Source organism: Rana temporaria, chromosome 7 (genome assembly GCF_905171775.1).
Source record: "Rana temporaria chromosome 7, aRanTem1.1, whole genome shotgun sequence".
Classification (NCBI taxonomy): domain Eukaryota; kingdom Metazoa; phylum Chordata; class Amphibia; order Anura; family Ranidae; genus Rana; species Rana temporaria.
The window spans coordinates 101,782,538-101,803,725 of record NC_053495.1 but is presented as its reverse complement, the minus strand read 5'-3'; the positions used below and the strand labels follow the sequence as shown (position 1 = coordinate 101,803,725).

Here is a 21,188-nt window from a genome sequence, read left to right as displayed (position 1 = left end):
GGGGTAAAGAAGTATTGTGAGGGACAGCTCCATATATGCATTTTAACTGAAACTTCTTCTAAAAACTACTTTTTTCTGCGAACAAAGTTGGAACCTTATAACCAAAAAATGTTGCCTGAAGTTGGGCTCTTAAAAATGTATATTAATAAGTATCCTTTATTGAATAAGGACAAATGCATATTAATGATAATTATTTTCCTTTGAGCAATTCTTTATAATATGCAAACATATTCTTGAATGTGACTGGTGGGGAACTAATGTAATTTCTTGGTATTGGCACATTGGCTCATGATGCCCATAGTGTATAGACCTGGGGATAATGAGCGATTACTTGCAACAGATATGCTTTGTATTGGTTACAGGGATTTTCACACTATATTTGTAGCCCTTTGGGTGACATCACCAACCAGGCAATGCAACCATTGGTCGGCAATCTCTCGTCTTCCCTGAAGCCTGACACCGAGGAGATCATGTGTCTGGACCAGAGAATAGATAAGCATCTTCTTTTATAAAAGGTGGTTAGACTGGGCGTTAGAAGGGGGTGGGAGCAGTTTTAGACTTAGAGCCTGGAATGCCACTTTAAGGTGGGGTTTCGAAGGATCTGTTGATCTTACAGAAAATAGGCAAAATGATGAAGCTTTTGTTGCATGCACCAAAGGGTCTTCGGGTGTATAATTTACACTAGTATACTTTTTTTTATTGCATGTGTATGACCTTCTCTGCTTTATAAGCTTAGAACAAAAATCATGGGCTTTGCTCTGATCCATCAACAAACCATAGCAGAGAGTTATCCCCCCCCCCCATTTTGGTTAAAGATGTCTCACATAAATGATCTTCTTTGGCATGCTTTGGATCCAGAGTTAGCATGGTCAACAGCCCCCTACCCCCTCCACCCAAACATATCTTTCCATTCTTGTCCAACCACTCAGCTTTGAAGGAGACAAATACCTAATTGTGATTGACAGTGCTTATCTTTTGCTCCAGGTGCTTGCCTGAAACCAAAGCTGTCACTTATCACACAGAGTAATAGAGAAATCCATACAAACAGGGAGTAGCGCTCAATAGAGGCAGCAAAACAAACAAAAATAAACAGTGCTTGATTTCAATAGAAGAGGAGTGCTCAATAGAGGTGGCTGAACGTATATGATACTTAAAGGGGTTGTAAAGGTCCATTTTTTATTTTCTAAATAGGTTCCTTTAAGCTAGTGCAATGTTGGTTCACTTACCTTTTCCTTCGATTTCCCTTCTAAAAATGTTTTTTCTTTGTCTGAATTTCTCACTTCCTGTTTCTCCTCAGTAAGCTTGCCTCCATCATCTGTCTGGGGGTTAGTCAGCCAGAACAGCTTACTGAGGAACAGGAAGGGAGAAATTCATACAAAAAAAAACATTTAGAAGGGAAATCGAAGGAAAAGGTAAGTGAAACAACAATGTACTAGCTTAACCTCTTGCCGACCGCCCACCGTAGTTTTACGGCGGCAGGTCGGCTCAGCTGAGAAAAATCACGTTATATAACGTGATTTTGCATTGCAGCCACTAGGGTCGTGCGTGAGCCTCCTGCTCGCCCCTGGTGCTGATGCAAGTGCCCGGCAGGCGCGATCACTGCCGGGCACCCGTGATCGCTCTTAATAGAGCGAGAACCGGGAGCTGTGTGTGTAAACACACAGCTCCCGATCCTTTCAGGGGGAGAAATTACTGATCGCATGTTCATACAATGTATGAACAGTGATCTGTCATTTCCCCTAGTCAGTCCCACCCCCCTTGAGTTAGAACACAATGAGGGAACATAATTAACCCCTTCCTCACCCCCTAGTGTTAACCCCTTCCCTGCCAGTGACATTTTTACAGTAATCAATGCATTTTTATAGCACTGATCACTATAAAAATGCCAATGGTCCCAAAAATGTGTCAAAAGTGTCCGCCATAAGGTCGCAGTACCGATTAAAATCGCAGATCGCCGCCATTACTAGTAAAAAAAAAATATTAATAAAAATGCCATAAATCTATCCCATATTTTGTAGACACTATAACTTTTGTGCAAACCAATCAAACGCTTATACGTATTGGCCTAAACTGAGGAAAAAATATATTTTTTATATATTTTTAGGGGATAATTATTACAGCAAAAAGTAAAAAATAAATATTTTTTTTTTCAAAATTGTTGCTCTATTTTAGTTTATAGTTTATTGGCCAAATAGGAATGCCCAAAATCCAGCTTTATTCATTGGTGGAGCTCATAGGAAATGATAGCACAGATATAGATGGGAATATATAATCCATCCTTTTTCTTAAGCAGGAAAAAATATTTATAGGTGTAGCGTCACCCCTGCAGGAGCCGCTGGTTGTTTTGGGATCGGCGTACTAAGTTACCTCTTACCGTTGTCTAGGGGTGAAGTTGATGAGTAGATTAGTAAGCGAATGTCCAGTCAGCAAATAAAGTTTTTTTGAATGCTTTATTTTCGGCCCAACATGACCAACATCAACATGAGGTAGGAAGAAAAGGTTGATGAGGCAAGAGAACTTTGCAGTATCAGGCCTGGATATGAGAAAGAGCAATCCTGCTCTTGGTAGTAGTAGATACAGTTAGTCGCCACTCTAGCCAGAGTGGGTGAAGTGCCCCCGGACAGACTCCTGCCACGAGCCTGGCAGCCGAAGTGTCACTTTAAGTTGCTGGGAAGAACAGGTCTCTGCCACAGGCCTAGTACTTGGATGAGCTGAATGGATTGAGCGAATCCTCCCAGTAGATTAAGTCAGGGTCACCGGTTGACAGTGGAAGTGTACCTGTCAATGTCCCGGTCACCAGATCCCCGATGGTTCGCTCCAGCCCTCTTGGAGAACCTGCCTCTGGGTTCCCCTCAAGCCGATCCCCCACCGAACGCCACACAGCCTGGGATCTCCTCAGTAGACGGGGGACCCAGTAAGTCACTGGGGCCCCTTTGTAGCCTCAGTCACTCCAGGCCAGGAGGGCCCAGAGTCTGGAACTCTGCGTAGCATGTGACCCCAGGCCAGGTAGGCCATAGTGGTGGGGCCCGCGATGTGCGCACACCCTGGAGGTGGGTGCCGCACCTGGAACCAGGAACCCGCGAAGGACCAAAAAAAATGGCGTCCGCCACAGATATACTCTCCCCCAGCATGCTCCGCGAGGGAAAACTCCTCTAATTGGCTGCTGCTCTGCCAGAACCCCTCTAGCGCCAACTGTCGCCCAGGGATGGGATTGCATCCCTGGAGCGCAGACTGACCTACAGGACAGTTCGGGAATGACAGCAGCCCAAAATGTAACAAATTATGAATGGGAGCAAAATAACTCTACCATTGCCCACCAACTTTAGCGTAGTGCCCATACTAAAAGTAAGGGGGCGCTACATAGGCAAATCAAGTGACTGTCAGGTAATCTTTTATACCTTATAAGGCCGCTTCTTTAAGAAAAACATAGCTTGTACTATGTAACCTTTTCCAACTACTAAATTTACAGTTCATTTTAGAAAACTAGCATCTTCTTAGTACCGCTAGTAAAGCATCTACAGCTTGCTCTTTGTGTTTGTCAAAAAACATAGCATCTGGAGACTGAATGGTTGCTAGGAACAAAATCACTAAAATATTTTACAGGGCCACTGCAGAACACAATGATATGGCACAAGGATTTACGATCAATATATAAATGAGGTCTCAGAACCAATTTTTTGGACCATTAGATGCCCTATTACATGATCTGGTGTAAAGCCAAACCAGCGGGACCTAAAACAAAACGACAACTGACAACGATGAGTTTCTGACACAACATCTTTCTAAAGGGTAAGCACCCCTTCTAATGCATATACTATGCTAAGATAGTCATTAAGATTACTAACCACTGGTCTACCAAGATGAAAAGGGCACTAAAGTCTGTTCATTAACCAACTTTCTATCTAGCTACATACATATGAATGACTCAGTCAATGAGATCTTTATGATAAAGAACTTCAACATTCAGTCTATGAAGATTGGTCTATTAAAGCCTGATGCAATTTGGCTTTTCTTGGTTAAAATAGACTTTCATAACATCAGTATGTGTCAGAACGTCCTTCTCTCCTTATCTTTAGAAACGTGGACACTCAGTTAAAATAGGAAATGCACCATATTAATAATAGAAACAACAACTGTTTGTTATTTTATGTGCCGCACAAATAAAAGGATGATTACATGACAGGTTCTCTTACATGTGATTTGGAAGAGTTATCATTGTGTCAGCAGAAATAATGTTTTTGTAGCATTGCCTGTATCTCTCTAAAATGTGCACATAAGCATCAAGCCTATTTAACATCTGTTCGCCTTTTTAAAGCGAGAATAACTCCTACATTATTCTGTCTCAGATGTCAGTCACCCAATGCAGATTTTTCTGCATATTATCTGGTTGTATGCTTTCAGTCAGCTAGGACAGGTTCCCAATCCATGCTAATGTATATACCCCTTTCTCCAGAACCCAATAAATTGGACTAGGAAGGCATAAAGCCGATATTTTTTTTGCTGTCACAATGTACAGTATAAGATTTCCTATCATCTGTGCCCAGTCTTGCCACACAGAGCTATTTTAAGCTTATTATTGAAATTGATGGATTTTAAGAATAAAAATTATCTGAATACTGTTATTATTTATTGATCTGAATATACCAATAAACGTGCTGCGGCCAATCTTTGCCAAAGTAGTTTGTGTTTTATTTAAATAGGTATTATAAATTTGGTATTTGGGGAGGGTAGGTGCGGCCTACTTTCCCATGCTCGATTATGTCTGGTCTCGCTTCTTTAAAAACGTTATTAAAAAGGCAAACATTTTTAAAAAAATTAATAAAAAAAAATTAACAAACATGTTACTTGCTCTGTGGAATGGTATTGTACAGTGCAACCTTGAACCTCCTCTTCTGGGGTGTCCTGCCTGTACTCTTGACTCCTCATTTGCAAGTGCCCCCTTGACAAGCCACTTGCTATGGGGGCACTCCTGCAGCCAGGGGAGGGAACTGTCCAAGGGCCCCATGCCACTAGAAGGCCCCATCAGCCTCAGCAAAACCAGGGACAGTATGTAAAAACTGTGTTTTTTTTAAAAAATCCCAAGATTATAGCTGCCCCGCCTCTCCAGTTTCTTTTAAGTGTGTGTATATGTATACTGTATACTGTATACTGTGTGTGTGTGCGGCCCCATAATCTCCTATTGCCTGGGGGCCCCATGAGTTGTCAGTCCGCCCCTGCCTGCAGCCTCTGCAGGCTCTGTTGGGGAGATTTACTAAAACAGAATCTGGTGCAGCTGTGCATGGTAGCCAATCAGCTTAGAGCTGCACGATTCTGGCCAAATGAGAATCACAATTTTTTTGCTTAGAATGAAGATCACGATTCTCTCACGATTCTCACGGGGTAAAATCTTTTATATTTATACAAAAAAATAAATGGGCTAACTTTACTGGCTAGTTTTTTTTTAATTCATCCATTTTTTTTAATTTTCCCAAAAAATTGCATTTAAAAAGACTGCTGCGCAAATACAGTGCAACATAAAATATTGCAACAACCGCCATTTTATTCTCTAGGGTCTCTACTAAAAAAATATATAATGTTTGGGGGTTCTAAGTAATTTTCTAGCAAAAAAAATAATGATTTTAACTTGAAAAGAGCTGTCAGAAAAAGGTTTGGTGTTTAAGTGGTTAAACGTTCCTAATTTACATACAGAAGTGTATTCCTTTGATGTAAAAGTCAATGTGATACAATGTTTAGACTTAACTTTCCACTGATAAAGAATGTTTTCAAAACTTGGCAGGCTGCCCAGACTTGGCAGATTGCCCAGACTTTGACATTTGGCTGAGAGCAGAGAGGAAATTCTTTGCATACCAAAGTGCAGAGAGAAAATAATTTTCATGTCAAAGATTGTGAAACCCTGTGTCAAGAATCGCAATGGGAAAAAGATTGTGATAGCGATTCTTGACGATGAATCGTGCAGCTCTAAATCAGCTTGTTCAATTGAGCTGTTTCAGTACAACCTGGAAGCGGATTGGTTTCTATGCAGAGCTGCACCATATTTTGCACTCCACAGTTTTAGTAAATAGCCCCCTGTGTGTCCATAGACACACACAGCGTGGCTCAGCCCTGCTCTCTCCTCACAGGATTGGACTGACTGTAGCAGGAGCCAATGGATAGAAAAAGAAGACAGGTAAGTATTTGAAGGAGGGGGTAGCTGATACTTTTTTTTACCCTTTCGCATTGAACAAGCCTTGAAGTGGATGTGAACTCTCTCCTATACCCAGTGAAGTGAACAGCCTCAGATGATGTACAGATATTTTCTCTTCCTATTCATGACTGGGAATGGATTCTTGGCATACAGCAAAGACAGCTGATTGGAGGAAAGGCACACGCCCCCACTCCACATAGGCAAAGGAAGGAAAATGTGCAGAGCTGTGCTACGACAAGTCAAGCTCTCTGCTAATCTATTTATAGCAACCTCCCTTGACACAAATTTCAGGCTGATTTTATCTTGGTTGACAGAGAACTTGTCAGAAGTTATCACGCTGATTGATAACAGAGCAACGAAACGGCAGAAACACACAGGACTTATTGCTTTGGAGAGAGATAAGAAAACACTACCAATATATGTGCTTAGGTCAAATTTCATTAATCGGGCTTACATCCACTTTAAGTCTTTAGAAACCACGTTAAAGAATAAACATTATTCTGTGCCAGAAACTGTACTAATAGGGCCTACCCCTTCCACTCTAACCATAAATATAACAATACATTTTGTTATCTGCAGAAAAAAAAAAAAAAAAATGTACAGAAAATACCAAACAATATTTTACACATGGTCCACATGGCTACATTAAAAAATTACACAAAACTAAGTAGCCTCTGTGCTTTGTGATACTGTTTGCCCAAGCTGCTGCTTATTAAACCAATTAACAATTAGTTTTGAAAATCATGTATTTCGGGGGGGGGGGGGGTAGCACAAATCCAAAGGAGGCATTGCAAGACTGACAGACACGGGTATTACTCCTAGTGGCTTGGCAAGATGGGATTTGGAGTTTTACCATAGTTAGAGTGCTGAGATTGCCCAGCCCTATATGTAGTCATTTTTTTATTTGCCGACTTTATATTCCGTTCCATATATTTGGGTTTTAGCCAAAACATATCAAAGTGTCAATAAAGCTGCAACATTTAGTTCAGTTACATCAAAGCACATAAAAGTAGTTACTTTATAGATAAGACTAGCAAGGGGATGACCTTAATGCAGCCCTGCATCTCATAAAACATAAATCCTTATTATAGGGTCATGGCTTTAGCTCTCTAGTCCATCAGGCTTTGGAGCAACTGCTTCCCATGCAGTCACATTAGTCATGATGTGTTGGGCTGCTTGAGTGTGTACGCAAGCCGGTGTATAAAGCCCCCGTACACACGATCGGACCTTTGTCCAACCAAAATCACATCGGAATTCCGACAGAATTCCATCGGAGTAAAAGAGAACATGGGCCCAGATTCTCAAAGGGCTTACGACAGCGCAGCGCCATGTACGCCGTCGTAAGTCCTAATCTGGGCCGTCGTATCTATGCGACTGATTCTTAGAATCAGTTACGCATAGATATCCATTAGATCCGACAGGCGTAAAGTCTCTTACGCCGTCGGATCTTAAATGCAATTTTTTTTTTGTCCGCTAGGTGGCGCTTCCGTCGTTTTCCCCGTCGAGTATGCAAATTAGCTAGATACGAGCGTACGCGTGGCCGACGCAGTAAAGTTACGACGTTTACGTTAGGCTTGTCCCGGCGTAAAGTTGCCCCTGGGTATATGAGGCGTAACCAATGTTAAGTAAGGCCGTCGCTCCCGTGTTGAAATTTGAAAAGTTACGTCGTTTGCGTAAGTCGTCCGTGAATGGCGCTGGACGCCATTTACGTTCACGTCGAAACCAATGATGTCTTTGCGACGTCATTTGGAGCAATGCACCCTGGGATATCTTACGGACGGCGCGGGAAGCGCTTCATTTAAATGCTACACGCTCCCTACCCGCCGAATTTGAATTCCGCTGGGTGATTTACGTTACGCCGCCGCAACTTTACACGCAAGTGCTTTGTGAATAAAGCACTTGACTGAAAAACTTGCGGCGACGTAACGTAAATCAGATACGTTACACCCGCCCAGTTTTACGCCGATCTACGAGAATCTGGGCCATGGTCTCTATTTAAACTCCGATGGGCCATACACACGGTCGGAATTTCCGATGGAAAAAGTCAGTCAGACTTTTTCCATCGGAAATTCAGATCGTGTGTATGGGGCTTTAGACAAACCTACCCCTGAAAAGTATTCCAGTATAAAAATACTTTGGTAACCCTCATATCTAGGTCTATGTTACTGGAGAAGTTAGCATAAGTTACACATTGCTTTCTGCAGGTTGTCTTTTCCCAGAGGGAAAAAAAAACACACCCACCACAATCTTACTGAACCTGACCAAAATGGTCAACAAAAAAGAGGAATATTAAAGTGGAGGTCCACCCTAAAAAAAAAAAAATTCTGGTTATACTTACCAGAAAAGGCTGTTACTAGGCAGATCATCCTAATCTGCCTCTTCCTCGTCCTCGTCCGTGGTAAGGTTCTGTGTTCTCCTCCTCGCGATTCCCTCCTGGAAATTGGGACGTTTGCCCATTCACAAAAAGTAGCACCACAAGGCTTCACTGCCTGTTTCCTTTAGTGAGGATGGCGGCGCCGGGACCCAGTCCGAGGGACGGATAGGCCTCGGCGGCCGATGTCACAGGCAACCTGGACAAGTAAGTGTGCTTATTAAAAGTCAGCAGCTACAGTGTTTGTAGCTGCTGACTTACTTTTATTTATTTTTTTACCGCCAGACCTCTGCTTTAATGCAATGTAAAACCTGCTTTACTTTCCCAATATGTTTTATGTTGACCATTTACAGAAGGTTTAGGATTGACAGAACATACTTTTGCTGCATATAAATGTTGTGGTATCCTACTGTTCCCTGAATCTGTTTCTTACCCCGCAACCAAAGGCGTGCCAGGGCACACCCTAATTACCCTGTGCAGTACAGAACCCCCTGCTTCCTGTCTACCCCCTTCAGTAGTGCCAGCTTCCCTCCTCTTCTATCAGGAGTGGGGAAGGGGCTGATAAGTATTTCATTAACTGGCAGTAATGATCATTCTGTCTTTATTCTTAATTGAATTGTAGTAAACTATGTTTACTGCAGGCTGCAGAAAAAGGGAATGGGGAATCTCTGTCCTCGGTTTCTCTCTCTGTCACAAAAGTGAGACTTTAGGGATCTGTTTAGACCCCTGAAATTTCACCAAAGTCCAATAACGGGTAATAATAAAAAATAATATTGTAAAAAAAAAAAAAAAAAAAAATACAAAACACCATCCATTGGCCTATTGACACCAATCTTTGCTTTACTGACACTGTCCACTGCACTGCTGATATACACGCAGGTGTTTGTGCTCTGGGGTTCACACCCTAATACAAAAGGCTGCGCAACCCACGTTACATATTCATTTAATCACATACCTACCAAGTCTCAAACCTCTTACTCCAGATTCAGATCTTTCTTCCCTTTTACATGCATTAAGCCGCACTAATAATGGAATAGCAGTTTTCATTGCCAAGCTCACCCTTTCTTCCCCACTGCTCACATCTCTAATTGCTGCCCTCTTTCCATGTTGACAGTTACCCAGTCTCTTTTTCTCTGCAGAGACAGTCATGGCCACACATTATGTAGTGCTCATGGCAACAGGAGGTGCAGTTATAATGCTTGAAACCCTAGCAGACAGCATTGCATGCTGGGATTAGAAGTCGCATAGTGACGCCACATGTCACATGTCATAGTGCAGACATAGTGAACTATGTCTGCACTGTTCTACTCCACCCACAAGGCAGTGCTAAATCTGGGACGGTGGGGCGGGGGGGGGGGGGATCATGTGACCACCATTGTAGCTTTAAAGTAAACTAAACACAAAGCTCCAACTGTCCCTGATTTCGAGGGACTGTCCCCGATTTGGAGCAATGTCCCTCATTCTCCTCATTTGTCCCTCATTTTGGTCTGATCTATATAGATGTATATAAAATGCACTTATTATCTATCAAAAAGTGTTTCCCAGCACTAAACTTTCATCTGATTTCTAAATTGCTGCATTTGTAAATTCCAAAAGCCAATATAAAGAAATAGTAGTGGTAAAAAAAAGCACTTGTGGGTTTAACCAATCTTATTTTTTTTGTACAATTCTCCTTTAAGGGGGCGTGGCAAGGGGTGTGTCCTATGCCTGCATACTTTTCCTGATAGGTGTCCCTCATTCCCATCTCAGAAAGTTGGGAGGTATGACTAAACCCTCCTATCAAAAATAAACCATACACCAGTAGAGGTGCGTCCATTATTTGCTTTTCTAACCCTTAACCGCCTCTCAGCCAATCAGGAGGTGCAGGTCTAATACTCGTCACCTGATTGGCTGAAGGCACAGGCGCTCTGATTGGACACCTAACAAAAACGGAAGAAGAGATGCACGTTAGGACAGAGAAGCATGGAGGATGCAGGAGCCGCCGCCTGACCCGCTGTATGTACCACAGCTCTCCGCTTGACCTGCCACCATGGTGGGGTAAGTACAGGTCAGACAGCGAGCAGGGGGGTCAAAGAGGTTGCATATGATGGGCACAGCAGCAGCATATGAGGTTTTTTTTTTAGTTTGTTTGCGCCCCCTAAAAAATTGGGCTTTAGTGTACCGTACAGCGAAAATAAATGAAATCATTCATGGAGTCTATTTGTAGATTCATAAAATGTGACCATCTATGGCTTCATGTAAACAGGATGTCAAAAACACGACTTTTACAGGCATTTGACTTTTTTCTGCCTCTAAGCACCCCTTCACATTAGCGTATGTGTCCATGCACACATAGGCGCTTAGAGGCAGAAATCTGAACTTAACAAAACCACATACAGAAGAGGATTTTGGCAGAAAAAACATCAAATGCGCACATACGCACATTAACCCTAGTGCATTCATGTGCGTTTATGCATTCCAATGACCAGAATAAATCAATGCATTCTATTGGCCAGAATAAATTAATATTCTGGCCAATAGAATGCATTAACACTAAACACGCATTACCACGCACGCTAAATGTGACCAAGTGCATTTTTTCTGCTCCGTTTTCCGTCCCTGGAGTAAAGGTGTCCAGGGGAGGGAATAAAAACACTGTGCACGAGTCCTACAAGTTATAACTGAAAACATATGTCTATGCAACTGTCCCTTAAATGGTGTACTGCATTTAAAAAAATCGTAACTCGGTTTGCGAGCGTTGCACGATTCAGACCAAAGCGGTGTACAGTACCGTGTTTGGCTTGAGGTGGGGGGGCGCCAGAGCCGAGCCAATTGGCGCTGTTCGGAAATGCACGGAAAGGCCAGAGGACAGCTTGGCTGACCTCGGCAAATCTAGGGAACAGAGTCTTTCCGAGGTCAGCTGAGGTGTCCTTTTCAGTATTGCTTGCCATTGAAGTCAATGCGGAACTAATTATTTTAGTTTCCATACTGTATACTGTGTATGTATACTGTATGTGTGTGTGTGCTGTTTGGCCGCACCCACATATGTATACTGCGTTTAAATCAAACATGTGAGGTATTGTTGCATGCGTTAGAGCAAAAGCAACAATTCTAGCCCAAGACCTCTTCTGTAAATCTATGGAGCGTCACCTATGGAGATTTTTAAGTACGGAAGTTTGGCACCATTCTACGAGTGGGCGCAGTTTTAAAGCATGACAGGTTAGGTATCTATTTACTCGGCATAACATCATCTTTCACAATATACCAAAAAAAATGAATTAGGCTAACTTTACTGTTTTTTTTTTTGTTTGTTTTTTATGCCATTGAAAATATGCTGCGGGGAGAGAGAGAGATGTTTTAGCTTAATAAAAAGGTACAGCAAGTATCTAAATCAGATGTAAGATTACACAAAGATTTATAAAATAAGCAATAAGAAAACATAGCACTTAGGCACTGTGTCCATAGATTTTCAATCATATGTTTTAGAGCAGGCACATATTGGGGTAAATCCACAAAGAAATTACGCCGGCGTATCTACTGATACGCCGGCGTAATTTCAAAATTCCCGCGTCGTATCTTTGTTTTGAATCCTCAAAACAAGATACAACGGCATCTCGGCTAGATCCGACAGGCTTATGTCTTCGTACGCCGTCGGATCTAAGATGCAATTTTTTGGCGTCCGCTAGGTGGCGTTCCCGTCGTAATCTGCGTCGAGTATGCAAATTAGCTATTTTTTTTTTACGTAGTTTCCGTTCGGCTTTTTCCGGCGTATAGTTAAAGCTGCTATATGGTGGCGTACTCAATGTTAAGTATGGCCGTCGTTCCTGCGTATCATTTCATCGTCCGTGAATGGGGCTGGACGCCATTTACGTTCACGTCGAAAACAATGACGTCCTTGCGACGTCATTTGGAGCAATGCACCCTGGTTTTTTTTACAGACGGCGCATGCGCAGTTCGTTCAGCGCGGGGACGCGCTTCATTTAAATGAAACACGCCCCCTACCCGCCGATTTTGAATTCCGCGCCCTTACGCCGCGAGAGATACGCTACGCCGCCGTAACTTACGGCGCAAATTCATTGAGGATTCAAAGAAAAGCAAAGTAAGTTACAGCGGCGTAGCGTATCTTACATACGCTGTGCCCTGCGCTGATGTATGTGGATCTGCCCCATAGTATGTATGGCAATGCTTAGCTTATCAGCATAAGTGTGTGCAGCCTATTGCATTAGGGGTTGCACCACAAAACTCAAACACACACTACCGATCGCTCACTGTTCATTCAGAAAGGGAAGGGGTCAGTATATTACATATTTACCAGCCCATTCCCCCATTCATCCTAAAACATCCCTGCAGCATCAGCCTCTGGGAGAGGAGGGAATCCAGCAGCAGTGCAGCAGGAAGGGGAAGGTGAGCTAGGGCAGTAGGGGGAATCTATGCTGTACAGGGTGATTAGGGTGTGCACCTGGCACACGCCTATTGCTTATCAGCCTCATCAATTTGTGGATTTTTTTTTGTGTAAATATCAGTTGTTGTTTTTTTTATCTAGATATGCTTATAGAATAAATGGTACCTGTTTTTTTTTAAAGCAGATTATGAAAAAAAAAAAGGGAAGTGGGAAAAAAAATTAAGACAAACATGAGCATTCCTGATCTTCTAAACAGTCAATGCAATTTCAGGTCACTGAGTTCACAAATTACTGAAGCTGACAAAATCTCTAAGATGAACCTCCTGGAAATGCATTCGTGACCTCCTTTGCACCAAGAGCTTGGCTTGCAAACGTGAGCATTTGACGCTGCACCTGGTCTGTTTGACATCTGGGCTTACTGAATGAGAAATTTCTACTAAAAAAAGCAACTAATTGCTGCCCATATAAACAAAACACTGACATGTAGATTGAGGCCCGGATTCACGTAGAAGCGTGCATCTTTGTGTGGGCGTAACGTATCCTATTTACGTTACGCCTCCGCAACTTTGACAGGCAAGTGCAGTATTCTCAAACCAAAGTTGCGGCAGCGTAGCGTAAATAGGCCGGCGTAAGCCCGCCTAATTTAAATGTGGAAGATGTGGGCGTGTGTTATGTAAATTTAATGTGACCCCACGTAAATGACGCTTTTTACGAACGGCGCATGCGCCGTCCGTGAAAGTATCCCAGTGCGCATGCTCCAAATTAACCCGCAAGAAGCCAATGCTTTCGGCGTGAACGTAAATGACACACAGCCCTATTCGCCAACGACTTACTCAAACGACGTAAAAATTCGACGCTGTTCCGACGTCCATACTTAACATTGGTACGCCTCATATAGCAGGGGTAACTTTATGCCAGGAAAAGCCTAACGTAAACGGCGTATCTGTAATGCGACGGCCGGGCGTACGTTCGTGAATTGGCGTATCTAGCTGATTTACATATTTCTAGGCGTAAATCAGCGTACATGCCCCTAGCGGCCAGCATAAATATGCAGTTAAGATACGACGGCGTAGGAGACTTACGCTGGTCGTATCTTATACAAATTCTGGCGTATCTGATTCTTTGAATCAGGCGCCAAGATACGAAGGCTCAGACTCAGAGATACAACGGCGTATCTGGAGATACGCCGTCGTATTTCCTACGAGAATCTGGGCCTTAGGGTACTGGTTCATTGAGTAATGTAGGTATTGGGAAGAAGGGGTGTTTAGCTAGCATTTCTTGGTCAACTGATGTTTTTAGTGGGGATTTCAATTTATCCATTCCAAGGACACTTCCTTCTGGATTTATCTGGCTAGCAAGCACCAAACAGTTGGAGCGGCAAGTCTGAAGGCCCCATTCTTGGAGGTTTCAATGTCTGTCAAGGTGTGTGTGTGTGTCTGTGTGTGTGTGTGTGTGTGTGCCCCTTCTGGTATCACAGGAATAAAAAGAGAATGGGTAAAATCACACAGGGCATAAATGTAACTGATGTAACCCTTCAAGGCGTTACGTTGATTTCTATAATAAGAATAGTTTGTGTACAAATGGGCATTAATTGGGTGCATACAACACATAAATCATACCTGCCAAGTCCCCCCCAAACACAGGGCTTTCAAAAGTATGTGTAATCAAATAAGTCTATACACAGGAGCACTTTGCAAAGTATTTAAAGTGTGAAAAAAAAAAAAAAAAAAAAAAAAAAAAAAAAACCAACGTACATACTCCCTGCCGGCTCTAAGCCAGATAACTGAGCAATCACATGGCCTCTGATCACTCAGTCTGCTGTGAGCGGAGTGGTGACTGGAGCTTCGGCAGGAGAGGGGGTGGGAACATGCTGAGAGGCTGAGCCAGCTACCGTTCAGACATCTGGATGAACCCAGACATTGTTGGGCTGCATCCAGATACTGGAGTGGCTCAGCGATGTCAGCTGACAGTGGGCTTTAGCCCATTGTCGAATGATTGTGGGTCACAGGAGTCCTGTGACCCACAAGAGAAGTATGGCCAAAAAAGCTTTGACCATACTTCTCTTTTCCCTGGAATGTGGCCTATAGTATATTTTCCTAGAGGCTCACTGTCATTCTTCAACCACTCAATTGATTTCAAGCTAAGAGAACATTGCCAGGATGCGTCATAGATGTACAAATACCACAGTTGCAAAAGATACAGGACATGTGGCTCTTTTAAACTATGGCCCAAATTCTCGTAGAATCGCGCAAAACTGCGGTGGCGTAACGCATGTCATTTACGTTACGCCGACGCAAATTTACAGGCAAGTGCTTTATTCACAAAGAACTTGCCTGTAAAGTTGCGGCGGCGTAGCGTAAATCCTCTGGCGCAAGCCCGCGTAATTCAAATGAGCCGGGTAGGGGGGCGTAGAGCATTTAAATTAGGCGCGTTCCCGCGCCGAACGTACTGCGCATGCGCCGTCCCTAAAATTTCCCGATGTGCATTGCGCTAAATGACGTCGCAAGGACGTCATTGGTTTAGACGTGAACGTATATGGCGTCCAGCCCCATTCACGGACGAGTTACGCAAACAACGTAAAATGTTCAAATTGCGATGCGGGAACGACGGCCATACTTAACATTGGATACGCCACCTAGGGGGCATGTTTATCTTTACGCCGCGTATCTCTTACGGAAACGGCGTATCTTTACTGTGACGGGCAAGCATACGTTCGTGAATCGGCGTAACGACTCATTAGCATATTCTACGACGACCTCAATGGAAGCGCCACCTAGCGCCCAGCGTAAATATTGCACCCTAAGATACGACGGCGCAGGCCGTCGTATCTTAGGCATGTTTAAGTGTATCTCAGTTTGAGAATACACTAAACATACGACGGGCTTAGATTCGGAGTTACGTCGGCGTATCTACTGATACGCCGGCGTAACTCTTTGTGAATCTGGGCCTATGAGCTTAATGCCCTGGCTCAGGTTTAAGATCAAACTGGTATAGAAACAGATAAGAGCACCCAGATCTAACCCCCATTGAGGCAAGCATTTCCCAGCAGTGAAAATATATATAATATCTATTCTATGTAGTCACCTCATTGGCTAGTAAAAGTGAATATCAGTAATCAACAAACAGCGATAATCACTGTGTACATACATACACAGGCATCTGTTCCCTTGATGCAGTTGTGAACATGCTGATAACATCTACATGGACTGGTCAGGAGGGGCATGTATAATGCAATTAAAAGGGTAACTCCACTTCCATGGAAAAAAAAAAATAGCAAATAAAGAAAAAATATAGCGTATACAATTGTGACACAGGTCGTATTGCAATTAAATGTTATTAAAAATTACATTTCCTTTTCAATCTGCAGCCGTTGTAATTTTCTGTAAATGCAATATGGGGCTACCTGGAGTTGTTCTGTACACAGAATGTGTACTGACCACTCCCCAGAAACATAATTTCCTGTTTGTGTGATTAGCTCACCAATTTCCCAAGAAGTCTTCTTTAGATACAAGTCAGATTTCAGGTATCTCCTGCAACAAAAATTTCATTTTTGGTAAGATACTTCCTGTAGGAACACATCTGAAGGGATGCAGGCCCAGCAGATTTCCTCATTAGTGCTGTGCAGGTGCACAGCTGACAGATAATTATGAAACCACTCCCATTAGATCCCCTCAGCACAGAGGAACAAACAGGGATTTCTTTAGAAGTGGAGTTCCGCTTTAACAATATCTACAATAATTAAAGTGGTTGTAAAGGCTGGAGATTTTTTTTACCTTCATGCTTTCTTTGCATGAAGGTAAAAACCTTATGTGTGCTGCTCCTCCCCCCCCCCACAGCCCTCCCCTCCGCCAATACCCACCTAACCCCCCCCTTTTCGATTCAGCAATGTGCACGGGAGCCACAGGTGTCCCAGGTCCCTTGCTCCGCATTGGCTGAGACATGGCAGTGGGAGCCACTGCTGTCAATCACAGCCAGTAAGCCAATGAGGAGAGAGCGGGTGGGGCCGAGCCACGGCTCTTTGTGTCTTATGGATGCATAGAGTGGGACTCGGGAGCGAGCACGCACCAGTGCCCCCATAGCAAGCAGCTTGCTATTGGGGGCACTGGTCAAGGGGGAGGAGTCAGGAGTACCATCAGGGGACCCGCAAAGAAGAGGATTGGGTCTGTTCTGTACAAAACTGTTGCACAGAGCAAGTAAGTATAGATGTGTTAAAAAAAAGAAGAAAGAAAAATAATTTAAAAGATTGTACATTGTCAAATGTTTTCATTGTTTTATTAGGTATTAGCGCCGTTTTATCCCCCATGCTGTTGGTTTGCCTTTCCTTGTAATGAGGGGGCTAACATGTTGTGGCTAGGGATGAGCTTCGTATTGGAGTCAAACTCATGTTCGACTCGAACATCGTATGTTCGATCAATCGTCGAATTACGAAAGTTTTGGGCTGTTCGCGCCAAATTTGAGTTACGTTTCACAGCCCATAATTCACTGCGGCATCGCAGTGCATTTCTGGCTGATGATTGGCCAAGCATGCACTATGACCCGCATGCTTGGCCAATCACAGCTTGCAAAAAAACGGGTGGCTTTGGCCAATTATGGCTCAGGGGGTTTAGTACACACCCCACACTATAAAAGGCCGCCTGCAGGTCGGCCTTGTGTAGTGTGTTGCGGTGGTTAAGAGAGAACAGAGAGAGTGTCATTTTTTGCAGGTAGATAGAGCAGGCAGGTAGGCTAGTCAGTTAAATTTACAGTGTGTAGAGGATATATATGCATCCCAGGTGTTGTATTTATATATTTATACACTGTATTGTTTAGCTAGATCAACTCTTCCTAATTTACTGGCAGGCAGGTGATTGTGCTAGCTGCAGTATTCTCACGTGGTGTATTGCCTGTGTCCTCTGTAGTTTGCACCTAAAGCTACTTGGTGTATACTGCACGTGTGCTCTGTAGTTTGCACCTAAAGCTGCTTGGTGTGTACTGCACGTGTGCTCTGTAGTTTGCACCGAAAGCTACGTGGTGTGTGTACTGTCTGTGTCTGTGCTCTTTTTCTCAATGATTTTCATCCATATTGCAGGGACCAGAGCCGTTTTAAATTACTTTTTTCTTATAGTAATCTAATTTTGTGCAGGGACAGTTCTAAACATGTGCCACTTCACAGGCATATTATAGACACCCAGCAGGTACAATATTTAAAGGAATTTTTCATTTATTTTTATTTTTATTTAAGCATCATTAAAATCACTGCTCCAGAAAAAACTACCGTTTTTAAAACTTTTTTTCCATTGATACATGTTCCCTGGGGCAAGACCGGGTTCTCGAAGACGTTTTACGACAATAATTTGCATATTAGGCTTTAAAATGAGCACTTTTGAATTCGAACGTTCGTGTCCCATAGACGTCAATGGGGTTCTAAATGTTTGTGCGAACGGTCGGTCCGCTCGAAAGTTCTGGTGCGAACGGGGGGGGGGGGGGGTGTTCGGCTCATCCCTAGTTGTGGCTGCAGTTTGTAGTGTCATGGCTGATCAATCCCCCCCCTCCATGGTTTGCTACACCTAGACTGTCCCTATTCTTCAAAAGAGATACTTGGAGTCATATCACAAATGCAGGAGCGCTAACATAATAACAAACATAAATAAATAAATAATTATGCCAGCATGGTAAGCTTGTGCCTATGAATGCTCTGCATACTTCTGGCTGTGTCAGATCTAATTACTGTGCACCTCTTACCTGCAGAAGACTGAAAGACTCAGGGATTGTGGGACATCTAGTTTCTTCACAGGAAATGTCAGTCTCTTGGACTACCAACTGAGGTCATGCATTAGGATGTGTAATACCATCCTGCACGCGCCCCATGTTTAAATACAAACAAACTGCTAACAACTGCAGTGTGGAGATTTACTCTATAGACCAGGGGTAGGCAACCTCGGCCCTCCAGCTGTAGTGAAACTACAAGTCCTATGAGACATTGCAAGACCCTGACAATCACAGGCATGACTCCTAGAGGCAGATTTGTAGTTTCTCCATAGCTGGAGTGCCGAGGTTGCCTACCCTTGCTATAGGCTGTGCATACAGGGCAATAAACTACACGATCAATGTACATGTTTTGTTTATTAGGCCTAATATAACCATAATTACTACAACATTCATTCCATCACCCCCTTAAAGACTTCAGCTGGACTCACTCATAAGTTTGGGTTCACAACATATTGAGCAAGATTCATCAAACCCTTGGTGAATTAATAGGAAATGGAAGGAAATAGGGCGCACCAGCCTAGTGCATTATCCCACATCAATTTATTGAAGTTAAAGACAAAGGCTTCTCACAACCTGAGATAGAAAAAAAATGCTTAAACCAGCCACTCTTCTGTTGCTTGAAAGCCCTGGACTCAATAGTCTCCAGACTGTAGGGGACCGCGCAGGGGTCAAAGTGTTTCAAAGTATTTTCCTTCTTCCTCAGAGCTTATTTCATGTTTGTGACTACAATTTCTCTTTTTTAAACGTCAATAAATGTATGTGGGATAATGCACTAGGCTGCTGCTCCCTCTTTCTATTTCCTATAGATGTCAAGGACACCCCAGTCCTAGAGGGCAGCAAGGCCTGAATCAATGCCCTTGGTTAAGTGGACCTCCGCTCCCACTTAAGCCGGGTGATCATACTTAAGCACAATAATGTTTTTTTTTTTTACTGTTTTGTACCTTGGTGTATATAACCCATATATTAACTGGATTGCCCCTCTCGCCTGTGAACATTGGAGAGCAGTACATTTCACAACAATTGGGGGCAAAACATAAACGTGCTCAGCAACTGAACAGTATGCATCAGATTAAAATTCATCTGACAGACATCACCGAGCCTGTTGATGGTAATTAGCTTCCACAGAAAATACTGTAGCAGTGAAAGAGTTCATTAGTGTTCACCTTCTGCCCTATTGTACTGCAGGCAGTAAGACCATGAATCCCAGATATTGTCAGCATGCTGATAAACCGAAAGACACGTCCCAGACATAAAGAAACAACGTCATATTGACTATTGACCCTGGGTGAAGCAACTTCCACAATACCAGGTCCATATTTTACTCCGGACGAACAAGCTATGCCCATACACGCACACAAAATGCTACTAGTGGGAAATTCTCATAGTTCACAAAGATATCACAGAAAGTCATGCTGCAAAAACAGGAAGAGGAGAGTCTACATGTGTCATAAAATAAAAAATAAAAAGTTACAGGCAAAGACATGCCCTCTGGCATTACAGGAGTTAAATCATCAGATATACCATCAAGATTTCCATGCACACACCCACGTTATATTAGCAAGCTGAATTTCAATGAAATGGATTTTGAATTGATTTCACTGTGAACCTTTGAATACCAACACACATAAAATAGCAAAAGGTAAAAAAAAAAAAAAAAAAAAGTCATGCAAAAAAGTGTCACAACAATCTGCAAAATATATTGACAGCAGAAACAAACTTGACTTTACCTGAGTGATGTGGTATATGGTTACAACATGAAGTCAAAATATATAATAAAAGCAAAAAAATACAAACACAAAAACGTATGAATAAAAAAGAGGAAATGTAATACGTATCCAATGCAATACATGATACAATTTTAGTTTGAAAAATAAAATATGGACGGTTATAAACAAGCTGCCTTCTATAAATAGAAACATGCAAGGATATGGAAGAAACCCAATCTTAACTGTCTGACATAAGACTGCAGGCCTTTAAGCTCCTCTAACCCACATATAAATAAACAGTGCACAATTGGAAATCACAATGGGAATTCTTTTTGTCTCCCTATTGACAGTGCTTTCAGCTCAGCCTCCCCTACCTTTCAGCGATGATGATGATGATGCTGCTGGGTTAAACGATTATGCCTTTATTTTTCCCTTTTACTCCAGAGTGCAAAATAGGAAGCGATGGCGGTGAGATGAATAGACGTTTAAGGGTAAAGCGCAGCTGAACAGAAGCGTAAAAGCTCCTTTTTGCAATCGCTCAGCAGGAAAGGAGAAGGAAAAAAAAAAAAAAAAAAAAGACCAGGAGAGGGGAAAAAAGGGAGGGGATGGGAGGGGTGAGAGACAGCTAGTCATTTAGACAGCCGGTCTAGCAGGCCTTCATAATACACAGGCACAAAACACAGCTGTGGCTTAAGGCACAAATGCTTCTTATCCTTTTCTGATAGCAACACCTCTGTAGCTGAGCTTTGCCATTCTTTTTTTATTATTGGTGACAAACAGCAGCCAGATAAGATTAAC

General features: G+C 42.8%; 1 protein-coding gene across 3 annotated transcripts in view; it reads right to left on the bottom strand.

The window, feature by feature from the left end:
- C7H1orf21 (chromosome 7 C1orf21 homolog) overlaps window positions 1-20,959 on the bottom strand; it is a 178,465-nt gene extending 157,506 nt beyond the window's left edge. For 2 of the 3 annotated variants that reach the window (XM_040359799.1, XM_040359801.1), the window contains exon 1: window positions 20,765-20,957. The gene's annotated coding sequence lies outside the window, so the exon portion shown is untranslated. Of the gene's footprint in view, window positions 1-20,764 lie in introns of all 3 variants that reach the window. The other variant, XM_040359802.1, reaches the window with a different exon arrangement.
- Between the last annotated feature and the right edge of the window lie 229 nt (window positions 20,960-21,188).